At 42.6% G+C, this 24,567-nt stretch overlaps 1 long non-coding RNA gene across 1 annotated transcript; it reads left to right on the top strand.

Annotated features, from left to right (window-relative positions):
- Positions 1–14,658: 14,658 nt before the first annotated feature.
- Positions 14,659–21,479, top strand: LOC308653937. The gene is made up of 3 exons (XR_014023140.1): positions 14,659–14,781; positions 19,928–20,095; positions 21,410–21,479. It is a non-coding gene; the product is annotated as an uncharacterized lncRNA (long non-coding RNA).
- The last annotated feature ends 3,088 nt before the right edge of the window (positions 21,480–24,567 follow it).

The raw sequence follows: 24,567 nt of genomic DNA, 5'->3' as shown, positions 1-24,567 counted from the left end.
TGGTGTGTTTTTTCTTGCAGTGTTAAAATAGTAGAAAAAATTAAAAAGTGCATATGTTAATAGCCCACTATATTATTTTTAAAATTGTTTTTTATTTTTATTTTGGGGTACTGGGCATTGAACTCAGGAGCATGTGACCCCTGAGCCATATCTCCAGCCCTATTTTTTATTATACAGACAGGGTCTCACTGAGTTGCTTCATGCCTTGCTTTTGCTAAGGCTGGTTTTGAACTTGAAATTCTTCTGCCTCAGCTTCCGAGATTCTTAAGTTTAAATATATTACTTCTAACAAAGCCAGAATTTATTAAAAATACACCTCATGTTTTTTGTGGAACCAAACCCATGTACCACATTTTTCTTTTTGCTTTAATCTTTGCTTAGTTTTTTAAATTTTTTTTTAGTTGCAGAAGGGCAAAATACATTTATTTTATTTATTTATTTATACGTGGTGCTGAGGATCAAATACAGTGCCTCACACATGCTACGCAAGCATTCTACCACTGAGCTACCACAGCCACACATTTTTCTTTTGGTGGAGAGTTTAATTAGCAAGAAGCCACGCCTCCAGAACCCTCCCCCTAAGGCCTCCCCCTCCAGACTCTGCCTCTCCTCCAGATCCCACCCATATTCTATGGCCTTGCACATCCTCCTGAACCACCCTTGCCCCTCCTTCCTACCCTGCCTCTCCTCTAGGGCCTACTCATGTTCCAGGGCCTGCCACTCCCTCAGGTCCCACCCATATGCCAGGCCCTACCCCCTTGTGACCCATTCTCCCCCTTCTTCAGACCCTGCCTCTCCTCCAGACCTCATACTCCTCCTCTTTTTTAAATTTTTTGTTGTTGTTGCACATGGACACAATGCCTTTATTTTGTTTATTTATTTTTATGTGGTATTGAGGTTTGAACCTAGTGCCTCAGACATGCTAGGCAAGCGCTCTACCATGGAGCCATAACCCCAGCCCAACCCTCCTCCTCTTTAAGACCCTGCCTCTTCTCCAGACCCCACCCATCTTCCAGGCCCCCATCCTCCTCCTGACCTTCCCTCCCCCTCCTCCAGACTCTTCCCCTGCTAATCTAGGATGAGCAGCTCCCTGGCTGCTGTGCTAATTGGCAGTATATTTGTAATGGTGCACAAATAACATCTGTTTTATAAACACTAACATCCTGCATTGGATGAATTATCTTGACTATATCAGAATTTGATATACCATAAAATAAACTTAGAAAAGTCACCTTTCTCTCTCTCTTTTTTCTCTATAGATCATGAACATTTGAAATAAAATCAGAACTTCTTAAAGGGCAGATGACAGTCAGCCTTGAGCCCTGATGATCCCAGGATCCCATCCAGTAGGAGAACTCTAAGTACCAGTTCAAGTTTTGTATGCTAATTGATTCATTTAGTTTTCTTATTTTGGAGTTATTTTGCAATGTAATTCCCCATGGCCTCCAGGTCTCCAGTTCTGTGCAGTAGGTTTTTCCTATTCAATTTTTGATTAATATTCTTTCAGTTTTCTACAGAATTTTTTTAAAAAATTTTTTGGTTGTCAGTGGATCTTTTTATTTTATTTATTAATTTTGCTTATTTATATGTGGTGCTGAGGATTGAACCCAGGGCCTAACACATGCCAGGCAAATGCTCTGCCTTTGCACCACAACTCTAGACCTCTATAGAATTTTTAATTCTGTGAACTTCTATTTTTTATAAGGAATATTTTAAAAATTACTTTTAGCTTACTTTGTTTTTGATTGAGAGAATTGGCTTGTTTGAGAGAATTGTCTTGTTTGGAAATGCTCATAATCAAATGATTTAATTAATTTCCACTTATTAAGGTATCTTTGGAGACTACATGTGCAGCTCAGTGGCAGAGCACTTGACTGGCCTGTGAGGGTCCTCGGAGTCCATCCTAGCACCAAACACAGAGATGTCTTTGACAGGACTCAAGAATGAGAAGTATGGTTTAAAAAGATCATGTATTGGGGCTGGGGTTGTGGCTCAGCAGTAGAGCACTTGCCTAGCACATGCAAGGCCCTGGATTCGATCCTCAGCACCACATAAAAATAAGTAAATAAAACAAAGGTATTGTGTCCAACTACAACTAAAAATAAATATTCTTTTTTAAAAAAAGATCATGTATTTACACATACACACATACACCACAGTGTCTCTTCCAAATCCATATGACAGTTTTGAAAGAGAAGAGGGATAATATTTTTAATGTTAACTATTGATATTTCATGATATTTAAAAGCACTATAGATGAAATTTCCTGAGATGCAAATCATTACAAAATGTAAGAGACAAGTCAGTAGCTGCTTTTTTGTAATTCAGATACATTTACTACAAATAAGCTTTTTTAAAAACAGATATTTTCTTTTAAAATTTAGAAAGCATGTCAATATGTCCTATTAAAGTTCTACATTTATCAGAAAGTTCTCTTATTCCTTGCATACAAAGGGATGGGCCTTCTAATGAGCATGATACTTTATGTTGTCAGGAATTCTTGTGGGAGAACTCTTTAAGTGTTTTGCCTCTGTTCAAAATATTATTTAAAAATGTATCAATTTGCTTTTGATTTCAGAAATTTGTCTTTCTTTTGAAATTATGTATTCATTAGCATTTAGGGTTATTTCATGTGGGAAATACAATGATTACATTTTATCCTAATGTTGGTGCTCCTATGTGCTTTTAAGGTGGCTTTCAGAACACAGTTGAGTCTCTCTCTCAAATTTGTTGAATTCATTAGAAAAGTACACAAACTTTTGATCATATTTAAATGGCTACATTTGAATTATTAGAAGCAGAAATCAGACATGTTAGTATTGTGAGCTGAACAAAGTACAGGTTTACTTTAATCATTTTGAGGAAGTTGACATAATGGCTTCTGCCCTGTTCTGTACCTGCCATAGTTGTCTGTTATCAGATGTCTCACCTAGAGAAATTTTTTTTGGCACTGGGGATTAAACCCAGGACCTTGCATGTGCTATGAAAGCCCTGAGCTACATATGTCTTCAGTCCTCGTTACAATTTCATTTTGAGACAGGGTCTAGCTGAATTGCTAATGTTGGCCTCAAATTTGTGGTCCTTCTGCTTTATTCTCCCAAATAGATGAGATGACAGGCATGTGTCAAAGTGCCTGGCTTGTCCTGGAGGATTTTGATGTCTACTTATTAACACATGTTTCCAATGTGTTAATAATTTCCTAAGCTAGATTATGTTTTTTTCTTATCAACTGTCAATAAAGCCTTTTGGTTGTTTTGATGGTATGCTTCATGTGAACATGTTTTATGATGTGACACCACTCTTCATGGTGGTCTAGCTATGCAATACACTATAAGGAGAGTATTTTGATTCTGAAAGTCTCAAGTGTTTTAGACCCAACATGTTTTCTTAAGAGGAGTGATTATTCATTTTTTATTTGATTACACATATAAGACACAAATTCTTTTTTTTCCTTTTGTGGTTCTCGGGGTTTGTCCTAGGGCCTCCTGCATGCTAGGAAATCTTTCTACCACTGAGCTACATCCCCAGCCCCATAGATTCTTTAGTTGTCATTGGCTGCCGCACGCGTTCGGCCAATGGGCCGAGTCCGGCGGGAGATGTCGGGATTAAAAAAGACACAGGAGTCTGAGGTCCTTCATCCAGGGGGAATCTGACTTTATTATCTCAGCTCATACTTATATATTTCTTTCAGATAGAATGGAAAGTCACTAGTAGGCGGGAGCAAGGAGGAGGGGAAAACAGGTGGTTCATGTCGACTCATAATGAGCCTTCAACCAGGAACCTTATCAGACCCAAGCAGGTCAGGGCGTCCCCACATGACCATTACAGGCTGAAATAATATGAAAACAGACACCACAAATCCTTCAAGGCCTTGTGAGCTCCTTCAAGGCCTTGTGAGCTGGCCTCTTTGACGTGCACAAAAATCAGGGCTGGATCCAAGCCCCGGGGGCCGGGGGGAGTCCGTGCCAGCAGTTTCCCCCTCTTTTGTTTGTTGCACGTCAAAGGGAATCAAGTAGCCCCTGTCTTAGGTCGTTCACTGCCCTTACAGTGCTTACCCGTCTCTGGGGAGGCCCCATTCCCCTGTCTTAGGTTGCAGTGCAAGCGTGAAAGTTGCCCGTCTCTGGGTACTACAAGATCAGCTCGTTGCTGCCAAGGCGTTTAGTGGTATCCATTCAGCCAGTCATTATTAGGTCTTTAATTGGTTCCGGTTCAACAAGGCATAGAGTCAGAGGAGAAGAATAATAAAATAAAGAAGAAAGGGGGGTGAAAGGAGGAAGGCATGAAGCAGGGATCATTGTAGAAAAATCATCTTCGAATTCATCGGAGACAAACTTCAGCAAAATCATCCTTGGTTTGTAGGCGTTGATAATGAACCTGTATTGGCTTAGAAGTCAAAATGTTAATTTGATCTTTAATAAATTGTGTTATTCTATTGACAAGGCAGGGGCCTATAGCAACTATAAGGAGAAGGCCCGACAGGGGTCCAAGCAAAGGAAGGAGATAAGGCAGAAATCCATTTAGTCCCGTCCAAAGGGGATTTTCGAGTAACTCCCTTTTTCTTTTCTCCAAGTCATCTTGAAGTTCCTTAATTTTTGTACGGACTATGCCTGACTTATTAGCATAGAAACAACATCTCTCCCCCAAGGCCAAACAGATCCCACCCTGATTAGCGGTTAGCAAGTCTAAGCCGCGTCTGTTTTGGAGGACCACCTCTGCTAAGGAGTCTATTTGATCTTGTAAGTCCTTAATGGTCCCTGATAGAGTTTGTACATCGTCTATGAGTTGTTGGGATAAGCGGCGGTACGAATGTATAGCCGTGCCTAATCCGGCTGTACCGGTGCCCACAGCAGCGGTCACTCCAAGGCCCACAAGAAGCGGCAAAAACTGAACAGCCCTTTTATGTCTCCTGATCAAAGTGTCCAGGCTGGGAATAGGCAGGGGCTCATCACCTGAGACGATTGTAACATCAGGGAGGAGAAATGCCAGGACACATCCGCCCGTCCAGTTGGCCGGGAGCCTGGAAAAGGCAAGGTTTCCGCCACAAAGACAGTACCATTGGGAGGACAAAGAGGTGGGGTTGGTGAGGAGTACTTTGTGACCACCGAGCAGTTCTTTACATTCAGGAACCCTACATCAACATCATTAGAAGTGTTTTGAAAAGATCCTATAAGGCACATTATAAAGCCCTCCACAATTTGCACCCTAAAGGGTAACCCAGGACCACACGCTGTGCCCTCTTGAATGGTATTATTAACAGGAATGGCCAGTGGCATCATTACACCTGTGGTCATACAAAGCCAGCAATCTCCGGCAAGAGTGGGATTGGAGTCATTAAGCAGGGAAAAGGTGGTCTCTAAAATACCTAGGGTGTTAGCGTCTAGATCAGGGAGTTGGGATTTAGGTAGTGCCAGGGGGTGATACATAAGTTTGGGGATCTCTGGTTTCAGTCGCCTAATTACCTCAATGTGTTTAATGGCATCCGTGGGTCCCCCTCCATCAGAGATCCCTACAGGGGCCGTGCTAGACCAGCAGGAGGGCTTGCCAACAATACCATAACAACCAGCCAGCTTCATGTAGCCAGATATGTCTCCCCCTCCAAGCATAGGTTGAGAAAAATAAGCACTATTTGGTGGACCCTCCCCTTTGACGGCAGTTAGCGTAGCCTCAAAATATGTTTTCCCATTTTTAATACAAGGGGAGGCCTCCGTATAGCATGAGGAATGAATTGTTGACGTAAAGTTGCAAGTTGAAGAGCATTGTGGAGTGCCCTCCGGGTTTGGAGCTTTAATTTTTGGCTTATTGATACAAACCCAATTGGGGTGGGTAGCACCCGTGGTCTGGAAACTTGTACTGAGGTAAGCCACCCTATTGGTACAATCAGAAGTGGCGGTGTAAAAGCCTGGGGCCTGCGTCATTGTTCCCCCTTTGCATTCACAGGGGGTTCCACAGAGGTATGTTAGAAGATTTGTGCCGGCCGGGGGACCAAGGCCCCCATGAACTAACTCACCCAGAGGGAACATCACCAGCAGAGTCCATCTCACGGTTCGGAAGATCGGTGGCAACGGCAGGCTCAAGTGTCTGGGGGTCTTCATCTGGAGCCTCATGTTTGTCATTCACCGGCCTTATGCAGCGTTCCGGGACCCAAATGGGCTTTTCTGCTCCTGGAGGGAAAACACATACGGCTCCTCTCACTCTCGCTAAGAGTGGAGCCAAAGGCTGCCACCTTCCGGTGGATAAATCTTTCCACCGTACTTGAGCATTTTGTACAGTTGGAGGGGAGAAATGGCGCTGTGCGGCCGTACGTCCCCTCGCATCAGTGAGCAAAAAATTCAAAGTGAACAAGGTTATGGATAATAGCGCTTGTGGTCCCTGGCAGCATCTATATATCTCCCCCTCTTTTGTTTTTTTGTAAATAGGTTTTTAAATGTTGATGGGCCCGTTCTACAATCGCTTGTCCCTGGGGGTTATATGGAATTCCAGTTTTGTGTTTAATCTCCCACTGGGCACAGAACTGTTGAACTGCTTGGCTTGTATATGCGGGTCCATTGTCTGTTTTGAGACAGCGTGGAGTGCCCATGTAAGAGAAAGCTTTTAAGAGATGTCCAATTACATCCTTAGCCTTTTCCCCAGTATGTAAGGTAGCAAAGATATAGCCAGAATATGTGTCAATAGAAACATGCACAAAAGACAGCTTTCCAAAACTTGGGGAGTGGGTAACATCAGTTTGCCAGACATCATTGGGGTGTAAGCCTCTAGGGTTAACACCTAAACTGGGAGAATGAATAAATGGAGCACATACTGGGCATAGGGAAACAATTTGTAAAGCCTGATCACGCGAGCATCCTGTGCGGAAGCGTAAAGATTGTGCATTTAGATGGAATTTAGCATGGAGTTGTGAGGCCTCATCATACTTGGTTATGGTGTATACTAGGCCCATAGTATGAGTGGCGGCATCTGCTTTAGCATTACCCTCCGCCAGAGGCCCAGGGAGCTCCGAGTGTCCTCGGATATGTCCAATGAATAAAGGATCTCGTCTAGCCCAAACAAGGAGCTGAACTGTTTGTAATTGTTCCATGATGGTAGATTGTCTGCCAATATAAGGGGCTGTTTCAATAACTGAGGCTAAATTGGCAACATAGAGACTATCAGTATACACATTAAGTGGAATAGAATTGAATAGTTTAAGGGCCATAATTAAAGCCTCGACTTCTGATCTTTGGGCAGATAGTTTAGGTACTGGGTGTCGAGTTACTTGAGATCCATCAAAAACAACAGTAAACCCCTCTTTTGCTCCATCTGTATAAACAGTCTGAGCTCCTGGGATAGGCTCCCCTTTAATAATTTTTGGAAAAATAATAGGACATTTTTTAAGGCCTTCTAGAAGTTTATGTCGGGGAAAGTGATTATCAATTTTACCTTTGAAATTACAAAGAAAAAGACACCAAAGATCATGTTCTTGTTGCAATTTTAAAATCATATCCTGGGTATAGGGTTGAATGAGAATGTCAAAAGTCTTTCCAAACAATGCATCACCCAAATATTTGGCTTTCCAAATCAGATTTATTACTAGTTCATAAAAGGGAGTTATTACCCGAGAGTTAGAAGCGGGTAAATGGACCCAATAAATAGGGCCTGCTTGCCAAAACACTCCAGTAGGAGTTATTTTAGACGGCAGAACTACAAATGATAGGGGTATAGAGTAGTCTATCTGGGTAACCTGCATGTCTTGTAGGGCCTTCTCTATCAGTCTTAATGATTGTAGAGCCCCAGGTGTGGGTTTCCTGGCTGAGGTAGGGGAAGGGTCTCCTTGGAGGAGATCATATAGAGGCTTAAGTTCCCCTGTGGGAATATGGAAGGATGGACGTAGCCACTGTATTTCTCCTAAAAAGGTTTGCCATTGGTGTAAAGTCTTAAGGTGGTGTATTTGGAATTGAGGCTTTTGGGGATAGATTCCAGTATGATTTATAACATACCCCAAATAGTTAAAAGGGTGTTGGAATTGAACCTTTTCAGGGGCTATGATCAATCCTGCCCTCTGTAGGAGGGACTGGAGGACCTCATAAGCCTGAAGGAGGGAGTCTTTCTGTGGCCCTGCTAATAAAATATCATCCATATAATGAATAAGATACAGCTGAGAAAATTGGCGCCGAAAGGGTTGTAAAACTTCGGCTACAAAATATTGGCACATTGTGGGACTGTTGGACATTCCTTGGGGTAGGACAGTCCACTCAAATCGTTGGTAAGGCTCTCTAAAATTTATGGATGGTAGGGAAAAGGCAAAGCGTTTTCGGTCTTCTGGATGTAGGGGAACGGAGAAAAAACAATCCTTTAAGTCTATGACAATAAGGTGCCAATCCTTAGGGATTGCAGTCGGGCATGGCAGCCCTGGTTGCAGGGGTCCCATGGGCTGCATGGTCTTATTAATCGCCCGTAAATCCTGCAGGAGTCTCCATTTTCCCGATCCCTTTTTTATGACAAAAATAGGAGTATTCCAAGGAGAAGTAGAGGGTGTCACATGTCCCAGATTAAGTTGTTCCTGAACTAGTAAAGAAGCGGCCTGTAACTTTTGTCAGGGGCCACTGTTCTACCCACACTGGATCGTTTGATAGCCATGTGATGGCTAGTGGGGATGGCCGCTCTTCAGCGGCCCCTAAGAAAAATTTCCTAATCCTTGCCGGTCCTTTCCTTTTCTAATAACCTGGCCCATTAGGTCTATGGAGGAAGTTCTGCCCTCATGTCCCTTTCCTAAGCCTTTCCCAGGCAGCCATCCCATATCCAGCATTACATTATTAACAAAATGATTATTTTCTTTTAAGGTCTGGGTGGTAAGGATAGCCCCCATTTGTTGGAGTAGATCTCTCCCCCAGAGGTTTGTGGGAAGCCCGGCCACCACATAAGGTTGGAAGAAGCCACTGTGACCTTCATTATCTTCCCACTTTAAGAAGGATGCACTCTTTTGTGGTCTGGTTTGACCTATGCCCTGTAGGACAGCAGAGGGACTCTGGAGGGGCCAGGCGCGAGGCCACTGTCTATCGGAGATGACAGAAACATCTGCCCCCGAGTCCAATATTCCCTCAAAGGTTTTATCTTGTATTTTCAATGTAAACTTAGGACGTGAATCCAAGTGAGCCACCCAGTAGGTTTGGGGGGTCCCGGTGGAGCCAAATGCGCCCCTTTCTCGGGATCTGCTAAAAGGTATGCATAGAAATAAAATAGAGACAAGGATTCTTTGGGATAAGTGAGTCAGTCACAGTGAGTCAATTTGCCATTAGAACTTGTTTTTATAAAGTCACTCATTTGGGAAAGTTAAACCATGAGTTGAAATAAAATCTCTAAAATGTCATTTTTCCCCTCTAGTGATCAAGTTTTAAGAAGGCAAACCTAAAACATAGTGACAGAATAAAAATATAACAAGTTCACATATGTTATTACTTCAACATGAAATATGTAAAAGTGGCACATACTTTGAATTTTTAAAAAATTTTTAGTTGTAGTTGACACAATGCCTTTATTTTTATTTATTCATTTTTCTGTGGTGCTGAGGCTCAAACCTAGTTCCTCACATATGCTAGGTGAGTGCTCTACTGCTGAGCTACAACCCCAGCCCACATACTTTGAATTTTATATTAGTTTGAACTATTTGATTTTTGTGTTATAAATGTTCATAATAAAATACAGAACTAGCTAAGAGTGTCAGTTACCAGTAATTAACTGTATGAATAATTAAACAAGTAGGTGTTTTAGAAAATATAACCATATCCTAAGGTTTTACATTAGTTTAATCTTTTTTTTTTGGGGGGGGAGGTTACTGGGGATTGAATCCAGGTGTGCTTAATCACTGAGCCACATCCCCAGCCCTTTTTTGTATTTTATTTAGAGGTAGGGTCTCACAGAATTACTTAGGGCTTCACTAAGTTGCTGAGGCTGGCTTTGAACTTGAAATCCTCTTGCCTCAGCCCCTCAAGACACTGGGATTACAGGCATGTGCAACCATGCCAGGCTTAGTTTTATCTTTATACAGAAATTGAAAAGAAAGTGCAGAGATTTCTCAGGTAGCCTCAGCCTGGTTTCTTCCCTTATTATGACTTAGGTGAGCTGTTTCTAAAGTGTTAACATCTTAGACAATTCATCACGAAGAAGAAATACTGGTATGTTAAAATTAACTGAAGTCACATATCTTTTGGATTCTTGGTACTGTGTCTTCCTGTTCTAGGATTCCATCTAGGATCCAACATGACATCCAGTCATCATGTCTCCATGAACTTCTCTTGGGGTGACAGTTTCTATGAACTCCCTTGTTCTGATGACCTTGACAGTATCGAGGAGGTCTTGTCAGGTATTTTTTAGATTGTTCTCCATTGAATTTTCCAAGAAGAAAATTTTAAAAGCCACAAGAAAAAAGCAGCAGATCATATATAGGGGTATACCAATTAGTTTAAAGGCTGATCTTTCAACACAGTCCCTGAAAGCTAGAAGATCCTGAAACAATATATTTCCAATGCTAAAATATACTGTATTCTAACCAAGACTCTTGTATGCAGCAAGACTAAGTGTCAGGTTTGACGATGAAATAAAATTCTTCCATGATAAACAAAAGTTAAGAGAATATGCAGGTAGAAAACCAGCGGTCAACATATCCTTGGCAAAATATATCATTAAGAGGAAATGGAAAAGAACAATGAAAACCAACAGTGGAATGGAGTACACTATAGGAAAAAACTAATCAAAGAGGAAAATCAAGTCAAGTTAAATAACAAAGATAAACAAATATGGCTGGAAATACAAACCATATCTCAATAGTAACCCTAAATGTTAATGGCATAAATTCACCATTCAAAAGATACAGGCTAGTAGACTAGATTATTTTAAAAGATCCTACAATATGCTGTGTACAAAAAAATCATTTGATAGGAAAAGAGATACACAGACTGAAGGTAAAAGGTTGGGAAAATCATACACTCACATGGACCTCAGAAGCAAGCAGGGGTGTCCTTACTCATATCAAATAAAGTAGACTTCTAGCCAAAGTTTATCAAAAGGGATAAAGAAGGACCCTGCATATTGATCAAGGGAACCATACAGCAACAAGACATAACAATCTTTAATATATATGCCCCCAAACATGGTGCAGCTATGTTCATATAAAAAATTCTTCTCAAGTTCAAGAGTCAAATAGACCAAAGCATAATAATCATGGGTGATTTTAGCACACCTCCCTCCACTGGGAAGACGGTCCAATCAAATTTGAATAATGAAACCATAGAACTCAAAACCACAATTAATAAGTTAGACTTAGTTGACATATATAAAATATCAACCAATATCAAGCAGCACAATATATCAGCAGCACATGGATCCTTCTCAAAAATAGACGCTATATTATGCCCAGGGCAACTCTTAACAAATACAAAGGAGTAGAGTTACTACCATGCATTTTATCCCATTGTAATGGAATAAAATTGGAAATCAATGATAAAATAAGGAAGAAAAATTCCTTCTTCACATGGAGAATGAACAATATGCTACTAAATGAACAATGGGTTACAGAAGACATCAAGGAGGAAATTAAAAAATTCTTAGAGGTAAATGAGAACACAGACACAACATATCAAAATCCCTAGGACATTATAAAAGCAGTACTAAGAAGAAAATTCATTGCTTGGAGTTTATTTCTTGAAAGAAGAAAGAGCCAAGAAGTAAATTACCTCACACTACACAAACCATCAGCAAAAGCAGTAGAAGGCATGCAATAATTAAAATCAGAGCTGAAATCAGTGAAATAAAAACAAAAGAAACATTTGGAAAAATTGACAAAACTCAGAGTTGGTTCTTTGAAAAAATACATAAGAATTACAGACCCTTAGTCATGCTAACAAAGAGAAGAAGAGTGGGAACCCGAATTACTAGCTTACGGGATGAAAAAGGCAATATTAAAACAGACACTTCAGAAATACAGAAGATAATTAGAAATTATTTTGAAACCCTATACTCTAATCAAATAGAAGATAGTGAAGGCATCGATAAATTCCTTAAGGCATATGAGCTGCCCAGATTGAGTCAGGATGATATAAACAACCTAAACAGACCAATATCAAGTGAACAAATAGAAGAAGCCATCAAAAGACTACCAACTAAGAAAAGCCCAGGACCAGACGGATACACAGCAGAGTTTTACAAGAACTTTAAAGAAGAAGTAATACCAATACTCTACAATCTATTTCAGGAGATAGAAAAAGAGGGAGTACTTCCAAATTCATTCTATGAGGCCAACATCACCCTGATTCCAAAACCAGATAAAGACACTTCAAAGAAAGAAAACTTCAGACCAATATCCCAAATGAATTTAGATGCAAAAATCCTCAATTAAATTCTGGCAAATTGAATACAAAAACATATAAAAAATATCATGCACCATGATCAGGTGGGATTCATCACTGGGATGCAAGGCTGGTTCAATATATGGAAATCAATAAATGTAATTCACCACATCAATAGACTTAAAGATAAGAACCATACGATCATCTCGATAGATGCTGAAAAAGCATTTGACAAAATACAGCATCCCTTTATGTTCAAAGCTCTAGAAAAATTAGGGATAACAGGAAATTTCCTCAAAATGGTAAAAGCTATATACGCTAAGCCTCAGGCCAGCATCATTCTATATGGAGAAAAATTGAAGGCATTCCCTTTAAAATCTGGAACAAGACAGAGATGCCCTCTCTCACCACTTCTATTCAACATAGTTCTTGAAACACTAGCCAGAGCAATTAGACAGATGAAAGACATTAAAGGCATAAATACAGGAAAAGAAGAACTTAAATTAGCACTATTTGCCGATGACATGATCCTATACCTAGCAGACCCATAAAATTCAACCAAGAAACTTCTAGAACTCGTAAATGAATTCAGCAAAGTGGCAGGATATAAAATCAATACCAATAAATCAAAGGCATTCCTGTATATCAGTGACAAATTCTCTGAAATGGAAATGAGGACAACTACTCCATTCACAATATCCTCAAAAAAAAAAAAAAAAAAAACACCTGGGAATCAACTTAACAAAAGAAGAGAAAGAACTATACAATGAAAACTACAGAACCCTGAAGAAAGAAATAGAAGAAGACCTTAGAAGATGGAAGGATTTACCTTGCTCATGGATTGGTAGAATTAATATTATTAAGATGGCCATATTACCAAAAGCACTTTGCAGATTCAATGCAATTCTCATCAAAATCCCAAAAACATTCCTTGCAGAAATGGAAAAAGCAATCATGAAATTCATCTGGAAAAACAAGAGACCCAGAATAGCTAAAGTAATTCTAAGCAGGCAGAGTGAAATTGGTGGCATCGTGATTCCAGATTTTAAACTATACTATAGAGCAATAGTAACAAAAACAGCACGGTACTGGCACCAAAACAAGCTGGTAGACCAATGGTACAAAATAGAGGACACAGAGACAAATCCACAAAGTTACAACTACCTTATATTAGACAAAGGTGCTAAAACCATGCAATGGAGAAAGGATAGCATCTTCAACAAATGGTGCTGGGAGAACTGGAAATCCATATGCAACAAAATGAAATTGAATCCCTTTCTCTTACCATGCAAAAAAGTCAACTGAAAATGGATCAAGGAGCTAGGAATCAGATCAGAGACTCTGCATGTAAAAGAAGATAAAGTTGGCCCTAATCTTCATCACATGGTGGCAGGCCCCAAATTTCTTAATAACACCTATAGCACAAGAGTTAAAACCAAGAATCAACAAATGGGACGAATTCAAACTAAAAAGTTTGTTCTCAGCAAGAGAAATAATATCTGAGGTGAATAGGGAGCCTACATCCTGGGAACAAATTTTTACCCCTCAAACATCAGATAGAGCTCTAATCTCTATAGTATATAAAGAACCCAAAAAGTTAAACAACAAAAATTAAATGACCCAATCAACAAATGGGCCAAGGACTCGAACAGAAACTTCTCAGAATAGGATATACAATCAATCAACAAATACATGAAAAAATGCTCACCATCTCTAGCAATCAGAGAAATTAAAATTGAAACTACTCTAAGATACCATCTCACTCCAATAAGAATGGCAGCCATTATGAAGTCAAACAACAATAAGTACTGGTGAGGTTGTGGGGAAAAAGATACACTCATACATTGCTGGTGGGACTGCAAATTGGTGCAGCCAATTTGGAAAGCAGTATGGAGATTACTTAGAAAGCTGGGAATGGAACCACCATTTGACCCAGCTATTCCCCTTCTCGGACTATAGCAAAAAGACCTAAAAAGAACATACTACAGGGACACAGCCACATCAATGTTTATAGCAGCACAATTCATAATAGCTAGAATGTGGAACCAACCTAGATGCCCTTCAATAGATGAATGGATTAAAAAAGGTGGCATTTATGCACAATGGAATATTACTCAGTGTGGTGAGCCGTTTCTTCGGACTGTGGTCACCATTACAAGATGGCGCTGGCTCCGCTGTGGTCTGTGACAAACAACTCCTTATTTGGGAGAGTTGGCACGTGATGTTTTAACACCCTATGAGAAAGCTCCAGGTAGCAGCTTCGCATTGGGGCTTGGGATGCTTTATTAAGGCTGGGAGGGGCGTCCGAGAGGAAGAAGAAGAAACATCAGGGGCCTGAATAAACGGCTGAAAGAAGATTCCTGTTGTTGCGTCTTCCTTGCGGGCAAGGGGTCGCGACAAGTGGTGCCGAAACCCGGGAACCAGAACTTTCAGCCGTCAGGGGTGGTGCACCGGTTAGTCCCAGGTAAGTGGGATCCGCGACCAAAGCGGGGATAGTCCCAGTAAGTGGGATCCGCGATCAAAGCGGGGTCAGCTCCTCTACAAAGAAAGAGAGAGCTTTATATTTTATTGCAGCTGCACTGTGTACTTTCACTTTTGTTTTCTGTGTTTCTTTTGTTGCTGTGTCATGGGTGCCGCATCTTCAAGTCCGCTTCTTCTGGCCCTAGACGGCCTGTTACGTTTCAAGGGCCTGGAAGTGAAACATAGTACTTTACAAAGATTTTTACGGAAGTTGGATATTGCTGCACCGTGGTTTGCATTTTCGGGCAGTCTTACTATACCTAGTTGGGATAAATTAGGCAAAGATCTTGACTTTGCTTCTGAGCAGGGCATATTAGAGGGCGGGGTGATACCCCTTTGGAAAATGGTCCGTAGTTGCCTCACAAATGGCAGATGTCAGGAAGCACTTACTAAAGGACAGGAAGTTCTAGAACAATTACATGAGGAGAAATCGGAGACGGCAGGAAGTGAGGTATCTCGGGAGGATGGAAGTGTGCGGAGCGTGAAACAGGGGAAGAGACGATTGTATCCAGATCTCAGTGCGCTGCGCACACCCCCATGTGAAAGTGGGTCAGAGGAAGAGGAGGATGAGGAGGAGGAGCTTGGGAGGCTGTCTCGCCAGCTAGGGAGTTTAGCTATAGGAGAAGGGAACAAAAATAAACAGGAGCTCAAGAAATGTGATCCTCCGGATCCACCGCCGTATGGCGGGGGTGTTTCGGGGAGAGCTTTCCATGCTCAAACATGGAGGGCTGTTAACGCTGAGATGGGTCTTGCTTATCCAGTTTTTCAGGATGATAATAGGGGAAGATTCCATGAGCCTTTAGATTTCAAAATTGTGAAGACTCTGGCGGAGTCTGTGCGCACTTATGGGGTGGATGCCGCCTTCACACTAACTCAGGTGGAGAGTCTGTCTAGATACTGTATGACTCCCTCTGATTGGGCTAGCCTTGTTCGGGCTTGTGTTTCCCCAGGTAAATATTTGGACTGGAGAGCATTTGTGCTAGAGGGCGCAATAGAGCAGGCCGCCCAAAACCATGCGGCGGGACACCCTCATTGGGATAAGGACATGCTTTTGGGGCAAGGTAGATTTGCTAATCAACAGACGGGATTCCCTCTTGAGGTATATGATCAAATTAATAACATTTGCATTCGGGCATGGAAGTCACTTCCAAATAGAGGAGAGGTAACTGGTAATTTGACTAAGATTATACAAGGCCCTACAGAACCCTTTTCAGACTTTGTAGCAAGGATGGTGGATGCCGCTGGAAAGATTTTTGGGGATCCTGATAGAGCCATGCCCCTTGTCAAGCAATTGGTCTTTGAGCAATGCACCAAGGAATGTAAAGCAGCAATCGCTCCTTATAAGAACAAAGGCATAGAAGCATGGATGAAGGTGTGTAGAGAGATTGGAGGACCTTTAACTAATGCAGGTCTTGCAGCTGCTGTCCTTCGGATTGCAAAAGGGGGCGGTCCTGCCGCCGGAACATGCTTCCATTGTGGTCAACCCGGTCATGTTAGACGTGAATGTCCCAAAAAAGACAATTCCAAAAAAGACAATTTTACTGGACCTTCTCACGGTGGCCTTTCCAATGGCCTTCGTCTACCGGGGTTGTGTCCAAGATGCAAAAAGGGGAAGCATTGGGCAAGAGAGTGTAGATCAGTGAGGGACATCCATGGAAAGCCTATTTCAGCTGGGCCAAAAAACGGCCGACGGGGCCCTCGACCCCAGGGCCCACAAATATATGGGGCAGTGGAGAATGTCACACCCGAACCCGAGACATGGCCATCTCTACGCCATCCCATGAAACGCGGAGAGCCACTACAGGTGCCGCGGGATTGGACCTCTGTTCCACCTCCAGACTCGTATTAACACCTAAGATGGGAGTCCAATTGGTGGAAACTGAGTTTACAGGGCCTCTACCACCTGGCACTGTAGGTTTGCTAATTGGACGTGCATCCTCTATTTTACAAGGTCTTCATGTTTTCCCCGGAGTCATAAGTCCTGATACTGTAGGGATAATAAAGGTTATGGTGGAAGCTCCAAGGGGCATTGTGTCCATCTCCCCAGGGGATCGGATTGCTCAATTGCTAATTTTGCCTAGCTTACATAATCACTTCCCTGCTGATTCAAGGTCACGGACAGGGAATGAGATTGGTACCACCGGAGGGAATTGTGCCTATTTGTCACTAGATATGAGCAATCGCCCCACTTTGGAATTAAGCATAGAAGGTAAATCTATTGTGGGATTACTGGATACCGGAGCAGACCGTAGTATTATAGCACTTAGGGACTGGTCTAAGGGATGGCCAGTGCAGACTTCTGATCAATCCTTGAGAGGACTTGGATATGCCCAGGCCCCTCAGATCAGCTGTAGACATCTAGTCTGGAAGGATCCAGAAGGACATAATGGTACCTTTCAGCCTTATGTACTTGATTTACCTATCTCTCTATGGGGCCGTGATCTGATGAAAGACATGGGGTTCACTCTTAGTAATGACTATTCCCCAGTGTCTCAACAGATTATGCAAAATATGGGGTATAGGCCAGGTCTAGGACTAGGAAAACATTTACAGGGACGTAAGCATCCTGTACAAGGTCATCAAAAGCTTGACAGATTTGGTCTGGGTTTTTCCTAGGGGCCGCTGGGGCTCAAATACCCATAACATGGCTCACCGAGGAGCCTGTTTGGGTGCCTCAGTGGCCTCTTCCCTCGGTTAAATTGGCAGCAGCTCATGCTCTAGTTAAAGAACAACTTGACTTGGGTCACATCCAGCCTTCTACTTCTCCATGGAATACTCCCATATTTGTCATTAAGAAAAAATCAGGGAAGTGGTGCCTACTGCATGATCTACGAGCAGTTAATGCTCAAATGCAACTTATGGGGCCCATTCAAAGAGGGCTGCCTCTGCTCTCCTCGGTTCCTCAGGGTTGGCACATTATTGTTATTGACATTAAAGACTGTTGCTTTTCTATTCCTTTGCATCCTAAAGACTCGCAGCGTTTTGCCTTCACCCTTCCCTCGTGTAACCACGAGGAACCTGATCAAAGGTTTGAGTGGGTAGTGTTGCCGCAGGGAATGGCTAATAGTCCCACGATGTGTCAGATGTATGTGGGGAAGACACTCGCACCTCTCAGACAAAAGTATTCCTCCATCAAGATCATTCATTATATGGATGATGTATTATTGGCTGCTAAATCAAAGCAGACAGTTCATGAGGCCTATAAAGACCTAGTGAAGTTGTTAGCTCAATATGGACTGCATATCGCACCTGAAAAGATTCAAACAGGGGATTCTATTAAGTATTTGGGAGCAACAATTGGGTGTGACAAATTACGACCACAGAAAATCACCATACGAGCTCAGGATCTCCAAACTCTAAATGATTTTCAAAAACTGCTGGGAGATATTAATTGGATACGAGGATATTTACATATTTCTAATGCTATGCTACAGCCTTTGTATGCTACTCTTAGGGGTGATCCAGATCTTACTTCCCCTCGTAGCCTCACCAAAGAGGCTAGAGCGGCCCTTATGACAGTAGAAGAAGCTATACAACATGCTACTTTATGCAGGCTCCAGAGTGATAAACCTTTCCAGTTATGTGTGCTTGCCACTATGCGGCAGCCTACTGGAGTACTGTGGCAAGATGGACCTTTGCTATGGATTCACCCACATGTATCCCCAGGAAAATCCTTAGAATATTATCCTGATGCTGTTGCAGCATTAGCACTTAAAGGGATTCAACAAAGCATTCAATTTTTCGGACAATCACCTTCTTCTCTTATTATACCCTACACTAAAGCTCAACTTAGTGTCTTGTGTGCTACTCTAGATAACTGGGCTATTCTATGTTGCTCGTTTCAAGGGGATATTGATAATCATTACCCTTCTCATCCGTTACTCCATTTTGTTAAAGAACATCCTATCATTTTCCCTAAAGTAACTTCATCCAGTCCCATTCCGGGGGCTGTTAACATTTTTACTGATGGTTCCAAGTCTGGAATGGGAGCTTATGTAATTAATGATTCTCCCCCTGTCCAGCATCAATTTGCTCCTGGAAATCCACAATGGGTAGAACTACAAATTGTTATTGAGGTTTTTAAACAGTGTTCTTTTCCCTTTAATCTCATTTCGGACTCCATCTATGTGGTGCAAGCACTACAAATCCTGGAGGCTGTGGGAGCTATTAGTGATGCCCGTAATGTATCTGCTTACTTTAATCAGCTTCAACAGCTTATCCGTGGCCGCACTGCTCCTTTTTATCCAGTGCACATCCGGGCTCACACCTCTCTTCCTGGTCCGTTATCGCAGGGTAATGCCTGTGCGGACTCAGCCACTAGAGGTCAGTTGATCTGTTTGGCTTCCTCCTTAGAGGAGGCTAAATTGTTTCACCAAAATTTTCATGTTAATGCTTTAACACTGCGCAGGCGTTTTTCTATTTCAAGAGCAGATGCTCGGCAGATAGTATTACACTGTCCCCATTGTGTCACATTTCTTCATCCCCCTACTTATGGAGTGAACCCACGGGGATTGAAGCCATTGGTTGTCTGGCAAATGGATGTGACACACATACCTGACTTTGGTAGCCTCAAGTATGTCCATGTTTCTGTTGATACGTACTCTGGAATTATTCATGCTTCTGCTTTATCGGGAGAAAAGGCACGTAATGTCATTACTCATTGCCTGGAGGCCTGGGCGGCGTGGGGTGCACCTACGTCCCTTAAGACTGATAATGGACCTGCTTATACTGGAAGACAATTTACATCTTTTTGTTCTACTATGGGAGTGCAACTTACTCATGGTTTGCCTTACAATCCTCAAGGGCAAGGCATTGTTGAGCGTGCTCATCGCACCTTAAAGGAAACTTTACATAAACAAAAGGGGGGAATAGGTGCTGAACATACTCCTAAAGAACGCCTGTCCTTAGCTCTCTTTACCATTAATTTTTTGAATTTGGATATTCATGATCGCTCTGCGGCCGATAGACATGTGTCCCCTCAGCCCTCTGTGATTGGCTATGTTAAGTGGAAAGATGTTCTTACGGGCCAATGGAATGGCCCCGACCCCGTGCTGACATGGGCACGAGGATCTGTATGTGTTTTTCCCCAGGATCGCACGGAACCGTTGTGGGTCCCTGAACGCCTGACAAGAAGAGTCTTGACGTCGGCTAACCAGCAACAGGAAATACCACAGCAATCCCGTGATGAGGATCTTCATTCTGCTAAGTGCTCTGGCTCTGGTGCTGATGCCGATGACACAGATGACACCAATGCAGTGGTGGGCAGTGGCACGGGCTTGGCCAATGCCAATGCCGGTTCATGGTAATTCTAGTGTCCTCCCCACTCTTTTCTCTACCTCATGTGAGATGTCTGCTCCCTGTGCCTCTCCTAGAGGGGACGTGGATAGCATTTTTAATCAATCTCAAGTTAATCTCACAGGAGTTTTTTGTTTCAGCCTTGGGAACACTCATTGTATTAGTCTTAAGACCAAGAATTTGACTAACTGGGAGGACCCATTGCGGTCCAGTCAGGTTTCAGGGAGCATTCTCAGTGCTGTGCTGAGCCAAGTAGTCTCAAGGGAACAAACAGGCTCAGGAACCCCCGCAAATAGCTCTGCTTTAAACACAACTACCTTGGCTATTATCTCCGAGGTACTAATCCCAGTGCCTCCTTCTTCTAATAGTCTTTATAATGCCACCCATTTTAAGGCCTCTCCTTACTGTACCCCTAATCTTGGTTTCCCCCCAACATTTACGCCTTGTCAGGATCATTCTTGGGAGCAACGTCAAGTTGCTAAAGGTTTCTCCCTTTCCCCCTCTCTTAAGAGGTATGTTTATAACTTTAACAACAGTGTCAACTCCTCTACAGGAGTGGGTTGGTCCTGGTTTCAATGGCTGATCTCCAATGAAAAGGGGGCTTCAGCTGATATTTCTGCACTGGCTCAATTGCTGGGAGCCAAAAGTTGGCTGGCTAATGTTTCTGGCACTGTTAGGGAGAGTGAACGAGGTAAAAGACTCACATCTGTTTCGTTCAACTCTCTGTTATATAATGCCGCATTGCCCCCTGCAATGGTCTGTGTCCAATCCCCGTTCTTACTCCTTTTGGCTAATGACACCTCGTCAGGGGTGCTGGATTGTTCTAATGTTACCTGTCTCTTATCTGAGTGTTGGGATGGTTCTTGGACTGTAGCGGTGGTTATGAAAATTCCAACTTTTGTCCCAATCCCAGTCACTGCGGACCCTGACGAATTCCCCATTGTTGAGCTACTTAGAGTCCACAGGGATTTTGGAATCACAGCTGCTATAGTGACAGCCGTGGCGGTATCTGCTGCTGCAGCGGTCACGGCCGGAGTGGCCATGGCCAGTCAAGTGCAGACTGCTGCCACCATTAATCAAGTTGTTCAACAAACTTCCACCATACTTGAATCCCAGAATACAATTAATCAACATATTTTGTCAGGGATTTTAGCTGCCAACCAAAGAATAGATTTACTCCAAGCTCAGGTAGAAGAATTGGCTGATTTGGTGCTTTTGGGCTGTGTTGACCAACGTGCACATTTATGTATAACCTCTGTCAGATTTAATGATTCCAGGAATGCCTCCCGTATCATTGGCGAATACTTGGCCGGAAATTGGTCCATGGCAGCGGAAGACATGATCCAGTCTCAACTAACCCAGATAGCTGTCTTGAACAGTACCCATGTCGATCCCGTAACTTTGGGTCAATTCACCGATTGGATATCCTCTGCCTTTTCCTTTTTTAAAGAGTGGGTGGGGGTAGGCATTTTTGGTGCAATGTGTTGCTTCGGTATGGTTCTCTGCTTGTGGTTTCTCTGTCGCCTCAAGGCCCGCAATGCTCACGATAAAGCTATGATCATACAAGCTCTTGCAGCTTTAGAAAATGGCAACTCACCTCAAGTTTGGCTTGCGCAAATTAAACAGTAAATCTTTGACATGGTCGTCGCACCCCAAGTCTTACGGACATTGCACTGGGATCGACATGTCTTTCCTTGTTATTCTCTTAGTGTTGGAAAGCCCTTGCACTCTGCCGGCTTTCCTACCATTGCACGCAGATGGGTTTCCACACTAGTGCTTTTCTATTGCCTTAAGACCCGTGCCTTTCTTTTAGGGTGTTATCAACTTGTTTATCGTTGTATTTCTATACAGCCACAGTTCAGCCTTAGCTATCCCCCTTCGTCCACCATCGTCACGATACAGGATGCGAGGCAAGGCACTGCACTTGAGTGATCCTTGAAGTGGACCTCAAGGAGAGCATGTCCTATTGTATGCGGGTTAGACGCGTCCACGCCCCGTCCCACGGAGAAAAGCGTCGGCTGATATGGCCTCAGATCTGGGGAAGGCGCCTCCTTGGGGCTGAGCCATACTATGCAGCCACTTCTGCACAGTGGGATAGGACCTCTACTCTCTCCTGTGTTGTTCTTAAAAAACAAAAGGGGGAACTGTGGTGAGCCGTTTCTTCGGACTGTGGTCACCATTACAAGATGGCGCTGGCTCCGCTGTGGTCTGTGACAAACAACTCCTTATTTGGGAGAGTTGGCACGTGATGTTTTAACACCCTATGAGAAAGCTCCAGGTAGCAGCTTCGCATTGGGGCTTGGGATGCTTTATTAAGGCTGGGAGGGGCGTCCGAGAGGAAGAAGAAGAAACATCAGGGGCCTGAATAAACGGCTGAAAGAAGATTCCTGTTGTTGCGTCTTCCTTGCGGGCAAGGGGTCGCGACAACTCAGCACTAAAAAATAACACGATCATGGCATTTGCAGGCAAATGGATGGCATTAGAGCAGATTATGCTAAGTGAAGTGAGCCAATCCCTAAAAAACAAATGCTGAATGTCTTCTCTGATATAAGGGGGGTAACTCAAAATGGGATAGGGAATAAGAGCATGAGAAGAAGACTACCACTAATAGGGAAGAAAGGTGGGAGGGAAAAAGAGGGAGAAGGGGAGTTGCATGGAAAATGGAAGGAGAAGCTCATTGTTATACAGAATACATATATGATGTTGTAATGAGAAAAAGAAAAAAAAAGTGTGTCACATTAGATTGGATAGAGAGAAAGGATGGGAGAAGAGGGAAGGAGTAAGGAGGACAGGAAGGGAAACAGAATAGAATAGACAATATGAATGATGTATGTACATTCCATGTATGCATTATATGTCAAAATACATTCCGCTGTCATGTATAACTAAAAAAAATAAAAAAATAAAGTTAAAAAAATGACAGTACAATGATCTAAAATAACAGTTCTTATTTAACCAGTTGTTTAAGTTTTATGGTTGCTTGCTCTATAAAAATAAAGCTTAATAAAAACAATATTAAGGGTAAACTTAAAAAAAAAAGAAACATAAGTCATTAACCCAGCTAAAAAATTAAAAAGAAAAAAGAAAGAAAGAAAGTAGTGTATCATGAGAGTTTTTTCTGTTAGAAATAATTCAAATGACTATCCTAGAAAGAGTCAGCAGGTCTGGGGAGGTAGCTCAGTGGTAGTGAGCTGGCCAAGCATGCAGAAGGCCTTGGAATTTAAAGCCCAATACTGCAAGAAAAGAAAAGGGAGGGAAGGGAGAAAAAAGAAGGGAGGGAGGGAGGAAGGATGAAAGGAAGAAAACAAGGAAAAAATGAAGAAAGGGAGGGAGGAAGGAAGGAAGGAAGAAAAAAGGGAGAGGACAAAAGCAGGGAAAGGAATGGGTCATTAAAACAAAAGGGCAAGCAGTACACATATAAGAATATGACCTAAAATCTGTTGAGACAGTTTAGAAAGCTTTAGAATTTGCCTGACATCAAACTGAGTGGTATTATGACTGTATAGAAATTTCATAAGAAGCTCCATCTTGGCCTAGCCTAAACCAAACTCAGGGGTGAGTGGCATGGAGAGGACTCCTCTCTGGCTGGAGTGGAAGGGACCTGAACCCCTGGCACTTCAGGATGCACTGGGTAGGGAAGGAAGGGGCCAAGACACCCCTGATGGGCACTTGAGCACCACAAGGCTCCTGGGAGTCCTTCACCCCGGCTCCCCACATCACAACCCCCCCCCTTGCAGGGGTTCTCAGTGGTCTGCTCCGTTGCCTGGTGCAGGTTGGAATTCCTGAGCAAACACCTGAGTGTCCACAGCCATATTAGAGGGTGGTCCTGGAAGAAGTAGGAAGGGTTGTGGCAGCATTGTCTGAAGACATGAAACCAGGCCCTGATCCTTATGGCGTTCCTTGGGATTTGGTGATGTGTAGAGCTATTGGATGTTTTTGTCTTCTTCTCTTGTTTTTGTTAAGAAGTTTTCAGTGTGTTAAAAGCAGGCTTTATGTGCGAAGAGAAAAACAGCTGGCTCTAAAACTTTCTAGAAGAATTGAAGAAAAATGTGAACTACTTGAAAAAGTTAGCCTTATTCAAAAAGAGCATGAAGGCATAGAGTCAACTTTAAAGGGTGGCAGTTTTGAGAAGGGTCCAAGAGAAGCCCCAAATTTAAAGGCAACCTATGAAAAGCTGCATAGGTCCAAACCTAGCCATGGGGATGAAAGACTCTTTCTAGAAAAAGAGCTAGAAGAGCAAAAGGCCAGACATTGTAAACAGGATGAAATCATGGCAGATATATCGAGAAGGATAAAGTCCCTCGAAGGTGAATTAGGATCCCTCAGATCACAAATAACTGAAAGTAAAACAAACCTGAGACTGCTTCAAATGAGTGAGGAAGGACTTCAGCTGGCAATGAAAGAAGCTTTGGATGTAAGTTCCCAGCTTCAGCAA

Source organism: Spermophilus citellus (assembly GCF_964194105.1).
Source record: "Spermophilus citellus genome assembly, chromosome: 7".
In the NCBI taxonomy this organism is placed as follows: Eukaryota; Metazoa; Chordata; class Mammalia; order Rodentia; family Sciuridae; genus Spermophilus; species Spermophilus citellus.
The sequence above is the reverse complement of the archived record's forward strand: the minus strand, read 5'-3'. Positions and strand labels throughout refer to the sequence as shown.